Below are 12,353 nucleotides of genomic sequence, written 5' to 3' on the forward strand. Positions count from 1 at the left end.
AGCTAGTTTTTCTGGGGTCCTCTCCGGAAAATGTGCTTTCAATATGACCTAGAGAAGGTATAATAGATCAAATCACAAGCTCCACAAAAAGGGAGTGAGAAGAGATACATGATTAGCACCTATGGCGAGTAAATTAAAAACATCAATGCAGAGAAAGAACAAGGAATTAGTAAATGTGATAAAATGAAAACTCTACCTCTAGAAAGGTATTAAAATCTGAGTTGCTGTTATAGAGTTATTAACTTATATAAAACTAATCATTAGTTATTAATATGGGCATGTGAAAAGGAATGAAACCTGAAGATTAGGTTGAAGAAAATGAGAAGAAACAGGGTTACAGAATAAACTTCATGAAAATCAAATATAAAATCAGGTGTGTAGTTCCTGAAGCTTAATGCTAAGCTTATTCTAATATTCTAAAGATCTTCTATAGAAAATTATCTGATACAGTAGTGAAAGGCATGGGTTGGAATTTTGTCATCAATTTATTCAAATTTAAGTAAAAAATTGCATTTAAGAAAGAAGCTTTGAAGTGAGGCTTCCCGTGGAAGAAAGAAAAACCCTTGATCTAGGAAAATTTCAAACAAGCTCCAGAAGGTGGCATTGCTGTTCTAAAATCTTCAAGCTGTTTACCTCCATAATCACAATGGACAAAAGCTATTTTAAAACTATTCAAATATGGGCAGGAATGTGGGGAAAAGGTTTTCAATAGTTAAAATGTGTGCAATCTAACAATGGACAAGGATTATAAAAATGGTCATAACTTTGTTACAAATATCCAAAGTTATTTCCATAATTATTCTATGTAGTGTTTAAAAATCTAGAAACAATCAGCACCCCAAATTGGAGAATGACTGAACGATTTGATGCAGCAAAGATGGAAACTTGCATCAGAAAGAATAGATTTACTAAAGGATCCATCATTGTAGTACAGGTGAGAATAAGGTTTGCAGTGTATGTGTATATATTTAAAAGAATGTAGATTAAATTACTAAATTGTTTCTAATTTCCAACATCTCTGACTTCTCAGACTGACCTGAATACTGAGACTTAGAGCCCTGGGGATAGCAGACCATCAGATGTTTCTAGTCCAAACATTGTGGCTATTATCCAGTATAGCAATCTTGTCACTGGCAAATGGTTTAACATTAGGGTGAATATGGTGTCACATTAAAGAATGCATCATTTTTTGTTGCTGTCCCACACAGGATGTTGCCATTTGACTTGCTAAAACTGTTGTCTATAGTGTTCTGAGATAAGACTTTCTCCTTTTCCATTTGAATCCCATAGTGCTTTGCACAGAAGTGCTGAATGAGTATTTTTTCATACATTTTCAAGACACAGTTGCTTCAGTCATTGGACTATATAAGTTCGTTCTGAAAGTCCATAAAAATGTCTCCATTCCCCCAGAACTTAGAATGTCAAAATGTATTTGAAAAAGTTAAGCCACGGTTTTTTGTGATTTTAAGGCAATAACACATTTTTTAGTCCTTTGCAGTAGTGTGAATATAAACATCTCCAGTCTTAAAGGCCACTTTTCATAGACTTAGGAAATGTTAAGAATTAGGATTTTATTCTGCTGGAATTTAAGCAGTAAAGGATGAAAACTAAATTTTGAGGAGACTGGTTATCCCTTGGTAGGAATAGAGACATTAAGAAAACTAGCGTATTTGAGTTTCTCTGCCACTCCACAAACCCAATAGGCAATCAGAGATACAACCTTGGAGAGTGGGACCCTCAATTCTATCTACATATACATATAAAATGGTAATCTAAGAATTTTAAGTTTAAAAACAGAATTCAGAAGTTTTAGGAACACTAAATTGTAAGGAGATATGCCTTTGTTGGACATCGAGTTAATAGTCATGCTCCATAGGCCACCTGGGGAAAAAAAGCAAAAACATAAAAATATCAAAAGGAAAAAAGTGATTGGTATTGTTAAATGGAAGAGAATGTGATTTAAGGGTCATTAGATTTGACAATTGAGAGATCATTGCAACTTTGCTGAAAGTTAGAGTTGAATGAAAGTCCGAAGGCAGAGGAGAATGAAAAGATACTTCGTTGAGGCATGGAGTATATTACATTAATTCTAAGGATATATAGTTGGAATAAAAGGTTTTGGAGGGTTTTTTAAAGGATAGGGAAGACCTGGGGTGTAGTTGTAGACAAAACAAGAGGGGTTAAAAATAAAAGAGTGCAAATGATGGATGGGTCAGTGTTTTGGAGAAGATGTGATGGAATGGGATCCAAGAGTGCGGGGGAAGGATTACATGAGTAAAGGAAAAAATAGTAACAGAAGGTATTCGATAAACATGTGACCAAGAGGAAAGGGACCTTTGATTAGTGAAGTATGAAGTGTTTCTCAGCTGAAGGGATGGAGAACAATGGGAAACTTGAAAAGGGCTATCGATGTTTGCATTAGGTGCTGTGTTGAGTGGAATAGGTGATCAATTAGGGAGATATAAGGATTGCCTTATTGCAGTGATGGCCCATTTAAGACTATATAACATAATTTGTAAGTGACTAATCAAAATGTTCTTTTTTCCAGCTCTGTTCAGCAGCAAATGGATAGGAAGGAAGTGACATTTCAAGACAGAGGCTTGGGAAGGCATAATCAGTGATAAGATAAAGAGCAAGTGGCTTAAAAGTGGAAGTTAACGTGACTTAAACAAGTTCACCCAAGGGTATTGATGGGGAAGTATAGCCAAGTTAACCCTTCCCAATGTTCTATTGCCTTTTCCTTTCCTACATCTTATTTTCTAGCTCTCACCAAAAACTGACTCCCTCCTGATGACATGGTATCATTTCTCTATTATTACTCTGACCTAACTTGGCTGATCATGGTAAGGGAATAACAATATTTGCTTCTCATTACCACTTCTAGCTTCTCCCATTTCCACCATCACTAATCTCTTGTTTGAGGTTCATTCAATTCATATTTATACCGTCAAAATTCTAGCGACCTATCAATGAACGGGGTACCATCCTTCCCTAAACTGGTTGTCCATTGTTTTCTAGGAAATTTATTTTTAATACACCTTCATGAATCATATTGGGAGATAAAAATCAGCAAAAGAGAAAAACCATATGAGAGATTAAAAAAACAGAAGTGAACGTAGCATGTGGTGATTTATATTAAATCTTAATTCTTTCTCTGGATGCAGTTGTAATTTGCTGTGATTGTCAAGTTTATTGTGTTTTTGGCTGGCTGATGAAGACCCATCAATACCAGCTTGGATGCTCTGTCACAGGTGAGCACAAATAGTCTCTATGAACATTTGGGGTGGCTTTTCTAATTTTGTGCATTTCATGTTTCTTTTGGGCTAATTCAGTTCTGCTCATAGGGCACAGCACCTTATGATGAGGGCATGCCATTTTGGTTGGTTCTGTGTCTTCCATGTCATACAATCATTTCTAAAGTTCTTAAAAAAATACCTTGAGAATATCTTTGAATTTCCTTTTCTGATCACCTTGTGAGCACTTGCCCTTTCAGTTCTCCATAAAATTGTTTTTGTTTTTTTTTGGGGGGGGGCATTAGAATGTGGCTAATAAAGAGTTGGGTTTTCCGCAATATATCTGGGATGATGGGCTATTTAGTTCAAGAAAGGATCTCAGTGTCTGGTATTTTATCCTGCCAAGTAATGTTCAAAATCTTCCTATTCAAATGGAAGCGATTCAGCTCCTGGCATGAGGTTGATATATTGTACAGCTTTCAAGGGCATACAACAACCAAGTCGGCACAATAGCTCAGTTTGGTAGTCAGTCTAATAACTGTCTTTTCTCCCACTTTGGAGTCTCCCAAACCTTGAACTATATCTGGCAATATAGGCTATCTCCCCTGATCCCATATAAGGGAATATTAATACACATAGCTCATTATATTATACTTTAATCATCTACATGTATTATGTGATGGAATTTTGGCCTTCCTATTGCTCAAACATGAACTATGTCTTTAAGCTGCACTTTTCCAATGCCTTCCTTGCTGTGAAGGTTCTCAAATTTGAGTCGATTCAAATCCTACCTTCCACTGGAGTCCTATTCTAGTCCCTTCCACTGCTGATATTTTCCTCTTTCCATTGGTGGCTTCTCTTCAGCAATGAGATGATTCAAACCAGTTCGGTGATAGTCATCTATACCTAAAGAGAGGACTGTGGACCACAACAAGACATTCTCACTGTTTGCTCAGGTTTTTTTTTTTTTTTTTAGCTTCATCTGATTTTTCTTTTGTAGCAAGATAACTATAAATGTGTATACATATATTGAATTTAACATTTAACACATTGGACTATGTGCCACCTAGGGGGAGGAGGTGAGGGGAAAAAGGAGAAAATTTGGAACAAGGTTTTGCAGGGGTCAATGTTGAAAAATTACCCATGTATATGTTTTGTAAATAAAAAGCTTTAATAAAAAAAAATTACTTTGCATCTATTATGTGTGTTTATTCTGTTATATATGTTGCCTTTCCCATTAGAATGAGTGAGACGAACTGATCCTGAGTGAAACGAGCAGGGCCAGGCGATCCTTATATACTCCAACAACCAACACTATATAATGACAAATTCTGATGGACCTGGCTATCCTCAGCAATGAGATGAACCAAATCAGTTCCAGTGGAGCAGTAATGAACTGAACCAGCTACGCCCAGCGAAAGAACTCTGGGAGATGACTAAGAACCATTACATTGACTTCCTAATTCCTCTATTTTTGCCCACCTTCATTTTGGATTTCCTTCTGAGGCTAACTGTACACTATTTCAGAGTCCGATTCTTTTTGTACAGCAAAATAACTGTTTGGTCACGTATACTTCTAATTTATACTTTAATAACATCTACTGGTCATCCTGCCATCTAGGTGAGGGGGTGGGGGAAAGGACGGGAAAAATTGGAACAAAAGGTTTGGCAATTGTCAATGCTGTAAAATTATCCATGCAGATAACTTGTAAATAAAAAGCTATGAAATTAAAAAATAAATAAATAAATAATGAGAGCAGAGACCATTTCTCCCCCTTAATTTGCATCTCTAGGACCTAATATAATGCCTGATACACATTGGGAAGCAGAATCAAAGACAATTGAGAAAGATTTGAAAGAATTAAGGATAATAAAAAAAAATTAAAAAAAAAAAAGACTTGAGTGGAGCCTGAAGAAGATTCAAGAACTGGAAATAGTAGTTGGTAAGAAAAGGAAAGTAAAGTAAAGTAAAATGTTAGAGGATAAATTGTTAGGAAGGGTTAGTGGGAAAAAGATGAATTTGTGTGTCAATAAGAATTAAGCATTTCTGCCCATCCTGTATTAATATTAGGGACACAAAGACAAGAGGCAGCCCCTGCCATCAAGAAGTTCATCTAATGAAATACAAATTATATACAGGATAAATAGGGGAAAAACTAACAAGGAAATTTCTAGGATTATCGGGAATTGGGAAAGGCTCACCTTTGGAAGGTGGGATTTTGACATGGGACTTTTTGATTAACATCAAATGGTAGAATCAAGATGGCAGAGAGGTCAGGGCATTGCCTTGAGCTCTTTTCCTGCTTCCCTCAGAGTCAATGCTAGATTAAGTCTCTGAACAGATTTTGAGTGACAGGACCCACAAACACTCAGAGTGAAAAATTGTCCAGTTTAAGATATTTAAGATAAGGAATTTGGGGAAAGTCTATCTCACGCAGGCAAGGGGGAGCATGGCCCAACATGGGCACAACATAAGCTCATAGCTCAAATACTGCAGCTGAGCTTGAAACCTTCTCATCCAACCCTAAGGGCAAATTGTGAGCCCCTGAAACCCAGCGTAACAGGTGGGACTAATCCTAGCCAACCCAGGGTGGTGGGAAAGCCAACACTGGCCCCAGTGCAGTGAAAAGTCAGTGAGAGGCCCTTGTCTCCCTCTAAAAACTTGGGGCAATCTTCCCTGTGCTCCAGGAGCAGAGCTCAAATTTTCAAAATGAGCAAAAAAGCAAAAATTGTCCTAATCTAGGACAATCAGAACACAAACCCAGAACAGGAAAGCAATGGCAAAATACCTACATGTGAACCTTCAAAGGGAGTTATGAATGGCCTTAAGCTCAAAAGCTTCTCTTGAAAGAGCTCAAAGGATTTTAAAAATCAAGTAAGAGAGGTAGAAGAAAAATGGGGGTGAGGGAGAATGGGAGTTATAGCTATGCAGGAGAATTATGAAATATTGGAAGGGGGGAGATCAACAGCTTGAAAAAGGAAACAAATTGAAAACTTAAAAAACGTATTTGAGGGGGGCAGCTAAGTGGTGCAGTGGATGGAGCACCAGCTCTCAGGTTTCTCAGAAGGAAAAAAAAAAAAAAAAAAAAAAAACAGTCAGGACGACCTGAGTTCAAAACTGACCCCAAACACTTAACACTTCCTAGCTGTGTGACCCTGGGCAAGTCACTTAAATCCAATTGCCTCAGCAAAAAACACCCCCCATACACACACAATAAAATAAAGCAAAACAAATTCACTGAACAAAACAAACTCCTTTAAAAGTACAACTGGCCAAATGCAAAAAGAGGTTAAAAAAAAAAAAAAAAAAAAAGCTAACTGAAGGAAATCATTAAAAATTTAAAATTAGACAAATGGAAAATGAAACAACAAACAGATTTTTTTCTTTAATGGGGAAAAAAAAATAGAAAAAGTGAAATACCTCATTGAAAAAACAACCAAGCTGGAAAATACATCTAGGAAAGATAATCTTAAGAATTATTGTATTATTTGAATGCCATAATCAAAAAAATAGGCTAGATAGCATCTTTCAAGAAATCATCAAAGAAAACTGCTCTGATATCTGAGGAACCACAATCAGGATTATCCAGGACCTAGCAGTTTCCACCTTATAGGTTCAGAAGGCATTGTCAAAAAACAAAAGAGTTTGGATTACAACCAAGAATCAATTACCCAGCAAAACTGAGCATAATCTTTCAGAGGAAAAAATAAGCATTCAGTGAAATAGAGGATTTTTTTCTTTCTTTTGTTTAATTAAATTAATTAATTTACAAACACATATGCATAATTTTTAAACATCGACCCTGGCAAAACCTTGTGTTCCAAATTTTTCTCCCCTTCACTCCTGTAAGTGGCAAGTAATATGTTAAACATGTTTTAAAATATGATAAATCCAATATATGTATACATATTTATTCAGTTATCTTACTGCACAAGAAAAATCGGATCAAAAAGTAAAAAAATGAGAAAGAAATGAGAAAGAAAACAAAATCAAGCAAACAGCCACAAAAAGTGAAAATGCTGTGTTGTGATCTACACTAAGTTCCCACAGTTCTCTCTGTGGGCGCAGATGGCTCTCTTCACAAGATTTTTGGAACTGGCCTCAATCATCTCATTGTTGAAAATGAGATGTGCATCTGAGCCACATCCTTCAGAATTAATTATATAATCTTGTTGACATATACCATGATCTCTTAGTTCTGCTCACAATAGAGGATTTTCAATCATTTCTGATTAAAAGATCAGAATAAATAGAAAATTCTATTTTCAAATACAAAATTCTAGAGCAGCATTAAAAGGTAAACAGTAAGGAAAAAAAATGTGTTTTTAAAGACTGTTTACATTCCTCTATGGGAAGATGATACTTGTAATTCTTGAACTGTATCCTTGTCAGGGCACTTAAAAGCACTATACATAGACAAAGGTTGTGGATATGTTGGCTTTAATGTGATGACAAAAAAGAAGTTTAGAGGTGAAAAAAGAATTGCACTGGAAGAAGAGAAAAGAGGAAGTAAAAATGGAACAAATTACATCACACGAATTGGCACAAAAGATCTATTACAGTAGAGAGAAAGAAGGAAGGGAGATGAGCATTGTTTGAACCTTAATCTCAGCAGATTTGGTTCCCAAAAGAAATTACATACTTAGACTGGTATAGAAATTTGTCTCAACTTATAGAGAATCGGGAGGGGAAAGGGAAAGAAAAGGTGGGGATAAAAGCGAAAGCACAAGTAGAGAGGAGTAAGAAAAAGAGGGGGTGCTAATAAAAAGGGAGGACAAATAGAGGGAAGTGGGGGTCAGAAGCAAAACACTGGTGAGGAGGAAAAGGGTAGGAGAGAGAAAAGTATGAACAGAGGAAAGTAAGATGGCAGGGAAAAGAGTTAGTAAACCTAACTGTCAATATGAATGGGATGAACTCTCCTTTAAAATGGAAGTGGATAGCAAAATTGATTAAAAGCCAGAATCGTACAACATGTTTACAAGCAACACATTTGAAACTGAGAAATACATACAAAGTAAAGGTAAAAGGCCGGAATAGAATATATTATGCTTCAGCTAAAATAAAAATAAAATAAAATAATATCCTAATCTCAGACCTAGCAAAAGCAAAAAGTGATCTAATAAAAAGGGATAAGGAAGGAAACTACATCCTGCTAAAGATAGATAATGAAGCAATACCAATACTAAATATTTATGCACCAAATGGGATAGCATCCAAATTCTTAGAGAAGTTAAGTGAATTGAATAGAATCTTAGAAAAGTTAGGTATGACATCTAGAGAAAAATGAGTGGGGATATAAAGGAATATACCTTTTTTTTTTCCCCAGTACTATATGGCACTTACACAAAAAGGAGACAATAAAATTGAAGGTAAGAAAACTATTGAAGTAATAAACAAAACTAAAAGTTGGTTTTATGAAAAAATCAACCAAACAGAAACCTTTGGCTAATTTGATTAGAAAAATGGGAAAAAAAACTGGAGGTATAATATAGCATCCTAAAAGAATCTCAATAATTTAGAACATTGGCCTGAATATAATGAAATTTTATATGAAAAAATGTAAGATTTTATAGTTGAGCACTTAATAGTCATGGTAGGAAGAATTATGGTTTGTTACTTTTGTGATAGGCCATGTCTTAAGTAAAATTTCCAAGAGATACAGTTTCTGGGTATTCATATTCATATTGTTTGGTGACAATCAATAAATCTGGTGGAGTAGCCATCTAAGCATTTACCAGAATCGCTGATGATGACATGAAAAAGCACAGGACCAATATACATTTCTGGTTAATTTCTGACATTGAACCATTCATGAATCTTTGAAAAACCTATCATCCAACCAATTCTGAATCCTTTTTGCCTTATTCCTGCTCACTCAGGGAACAGCATAAAGTATACAGGTTATTTAGGGTTTGGTTCTTAATGCATTTCAAGACAAATGTTTGAGTGACTTCACTTGCCATATCCAGAGAAGAGGGAGGCCTTTGGGATTATCTGTTTTCTTGGACAAAAATCAGTCACTACAATGCAAACCTTGCTCCCTTTTCCTCTGTCTCCTAAGAGAATCTTTTTTTTTTTTTTTTTTTTTCTTGACACTATTGAGGACCATGGTTGAGAATATCTTGGGAGTGAAGGAAATTGAGAGGCTTGAGGGCTGGAGGTGGACTTTTGCTTTTAAGCAACCTGATTGAGGCTGGAGTATGGGGCTGAACAGTAGGGAGCCACTGTCCAGAAAGGAAGAAAGGAGCAATGGGGAATTAAGAGAGGGTCTTGGGGAAGAATGTCTTTGGGAGTGGTTGAAAGGAAGATAAGATGTGCGAGTCACTCATTGCAGACATGGTCCAAGGTCCCTTCCTCTCAAGGGAGGCTGTGATCTTGACAAAGCCTAGCCACATAGACATATCTCTACTGTTTAAATTCATCTAAACGTAGGAGATACTATGGCTGGACCAACCAAGTTGGTAACTATTTCTGAAAACACAGCAAAATAATTATTATGGTAGCTAAATGGCAAAGTGGATAGAGTAACAGTCTGAAGTCGGGAAGATTCTTCCTGAATTCTAATCTGACCTCAGATACTTATTAGCTATGTGACCCTGGGCAGGTCATTTAATTCTGTTTGCCTTAGTTTTCTTATCTGTGCAATGAGCTGAAAGAGAAAATAGCAGCCACTCTATATCTTTGTCAAGATAACTTGAAATAGGATCATGAAGTATAAGACTGAACAACAGACAACAACAATAATTATTATCTTGGAAATTGTTGGAGATTATTTAAGTGAAATGTATTGATAAGACCTAGCAATCATATAGCTCTTTATTCGTATTCAGGTATTAATGAAGCATTAGACTTTCAAAGCATTCAACAAGTATTAACTCATTTGACTTTCACTATAGTCCTAAGATGTAGGAATGACTATTACATCATCCCTATTTTATATATGATGAAAGGGATGGTTTCAGACAAACTTGTAAGAACTTTTATGAATTGATGTATAGACAAGTGACTAGATCCAGAATATTTTATGCAATAACAATAATATTATAAAGATCAACAACTTTAAAAGACTTAGAAATTTTGATCAATGATGACCAGACATGATTCCAGAGGATTCCTAATGAAATATACTACCCACTTGCCTAAGCTCCCACAGCTAGTAAGTATCCACAGTCAAATTATTATCCATTATAGCAAATCCACTACAGCTCCAGTGCTCTCTATTCTAGCTGTTTCTGTTGAGAGGCCAAAACTAAGGTTAGTGGCAACGGAGAGAAGACTATAGATAGGAGAAATCGGTTTTGTTTTTAAGATCTTTTATTGACACATTTTGTTCTTACATCAAACATTAATCCATCATTATAAAAAAGGAAATCAAAATCAAAGAAATAATGAGAGATCTTTTTAAAGACTTTTTATTGATACATTTTATTCTTACGTCAAACATTAATTCTTCCCTCATCAAAGAATTAATAAAAGATCTTTTTGTTTTTAAGGTCTTTTATTTGTTCTTACATCAAAGATTAATCCTAGTGTTATGAAAAGAAAATCAAAATCAAAGAAATAATATAGTGATTACATTTGAAAATGTCTGCAACATTCTGTTCCCACAATTCCTCAACCTCTACAGCGGGAAGGCAAGCTTCATTCCCCAACTCTCCTGAACTAATTTCAAAGATAAATCATTACAGTGACAATACTACCATTTTTTTGACTTTTCATTTCCACTGTTATTTTTCTTTTTTGTGCTGTTCTCCTGATTGTGTTCACCTAACTCAAGTAGTTCACAGACATTTTCAGATCTTTTTCTGAATACTTGACATTCATAATTCCTTTCTTTTCTTCCTTCCTTTCTTTCTTCCTTTCTTTCTTTCTTCCTTTCTTCCTTCCTTCTTTCCTTCCTTTCTTCCTTTCCTTCCTTCCCTTCCTTTCCTTCCCTTCCTTCCTTCCTTCCTTCCTTCCTTCCTTCCTTCCTTCCTTCCCCTTTCTTCTTTCCTTCCTTCCTTCCTTCCTTCTTCCTTCCTTCCTTCCTTCCTTCCTTCCTTCCTTCCTTCCTTCCTTCCTTCCTTCCTTCCTTCCTTCCTTCCTTCCTTCCTTCCTTCCTTCCTTCCTTCTTCCTTCCTTCCTTCATTTTTTTTTTTTTTTGGATTCAGACCTATAATTGAGCTAGCACTTCCAGGTGTGTGAACCTCTTACCCCTGTGTAGATCAACAACTCATCCACGATTTCAAGTCTTACCACTGAAAGGTTAAGTGACATTCCTAGAGTCACACAGCTTGAATACGTCACGGTAGGACCTGAATGTTCACTTTCCAGATTTGAAGGCTGGCCTTCCTGCCTATCATAATTTCTTACTGTGCAATAATCTATCACATTCGTGTACAAATGTAAAAGGTAGATTTTTCTAAGTTCGATTTTATCTTTTATTCAGGAAGAAATCTATCTTTCCCCCTCCTAACTCCCTTCAGTTCATTTTCAATGAAAGGATTCAATTCCTATTATACAGATGTAAAATCAAGCAAGATAAATTTCTGCATTTGCCAAGCCCCCAGATAAATAAGTCTCATCCTGCTTTCTGAGTCTTATTGCCTCTCTTATCAGGAATCCTCTGGAATTATGTTGGTCATCACATTGATCAGAGTTGCTAAGTCTTGCAAAGTTGTTGATCTTTACAATATTGTTGTTATTGCATAAAATATTCTCCTGGATCTAATCGCTTCCCTTTACATCAGTTCTTACAATTCTCACAAGTTTGTCTCAAACTGTTCCTTTCATCATTTCTTACAAAACAGTATTGTATCACATTTATATACCATAATATGTTCACTCAGAGAGTTTCCCATTCTTTGGCACTACAGAAAGATTTCAAAACTTTTTGTACATTCTTACTTTATTTTGTTTAGAACTAATCCCTCCCTTAATATATCTTTTCTCTAATTACCCCTTTCCCCCCTTTTCTCCTATTTCTCAATTGAGTTAAATGTATTTCTGTAACCAGTTCTGTGTGTATGAGTGTTTATGTGTATTACTCCCCGCTTTGACCATTTTAGATGAAAGGAGGCTCAAATGTCACCTAACCCTCCCTCCTCTTCCTCCAGAACACAAACAATTTAGTGGGATGA

The sequence above is a fragment of the Antechinus flavipes genome, chromosome 3, assembly GCF_016432865.1.
Source record: "Antechinus flavipes isolate AdamAnt ecotype Samford, QLD, Australia chromosome 3, AdamAnt_v2, whole genome shotgun sequence".
NCBI classification, from domain to species: Eukaryota; Metazoa; Chordata; class Mammalia; order Dasyuromorphia; family Dasyuridae; genus Antechinus; species Antechinus flavipes.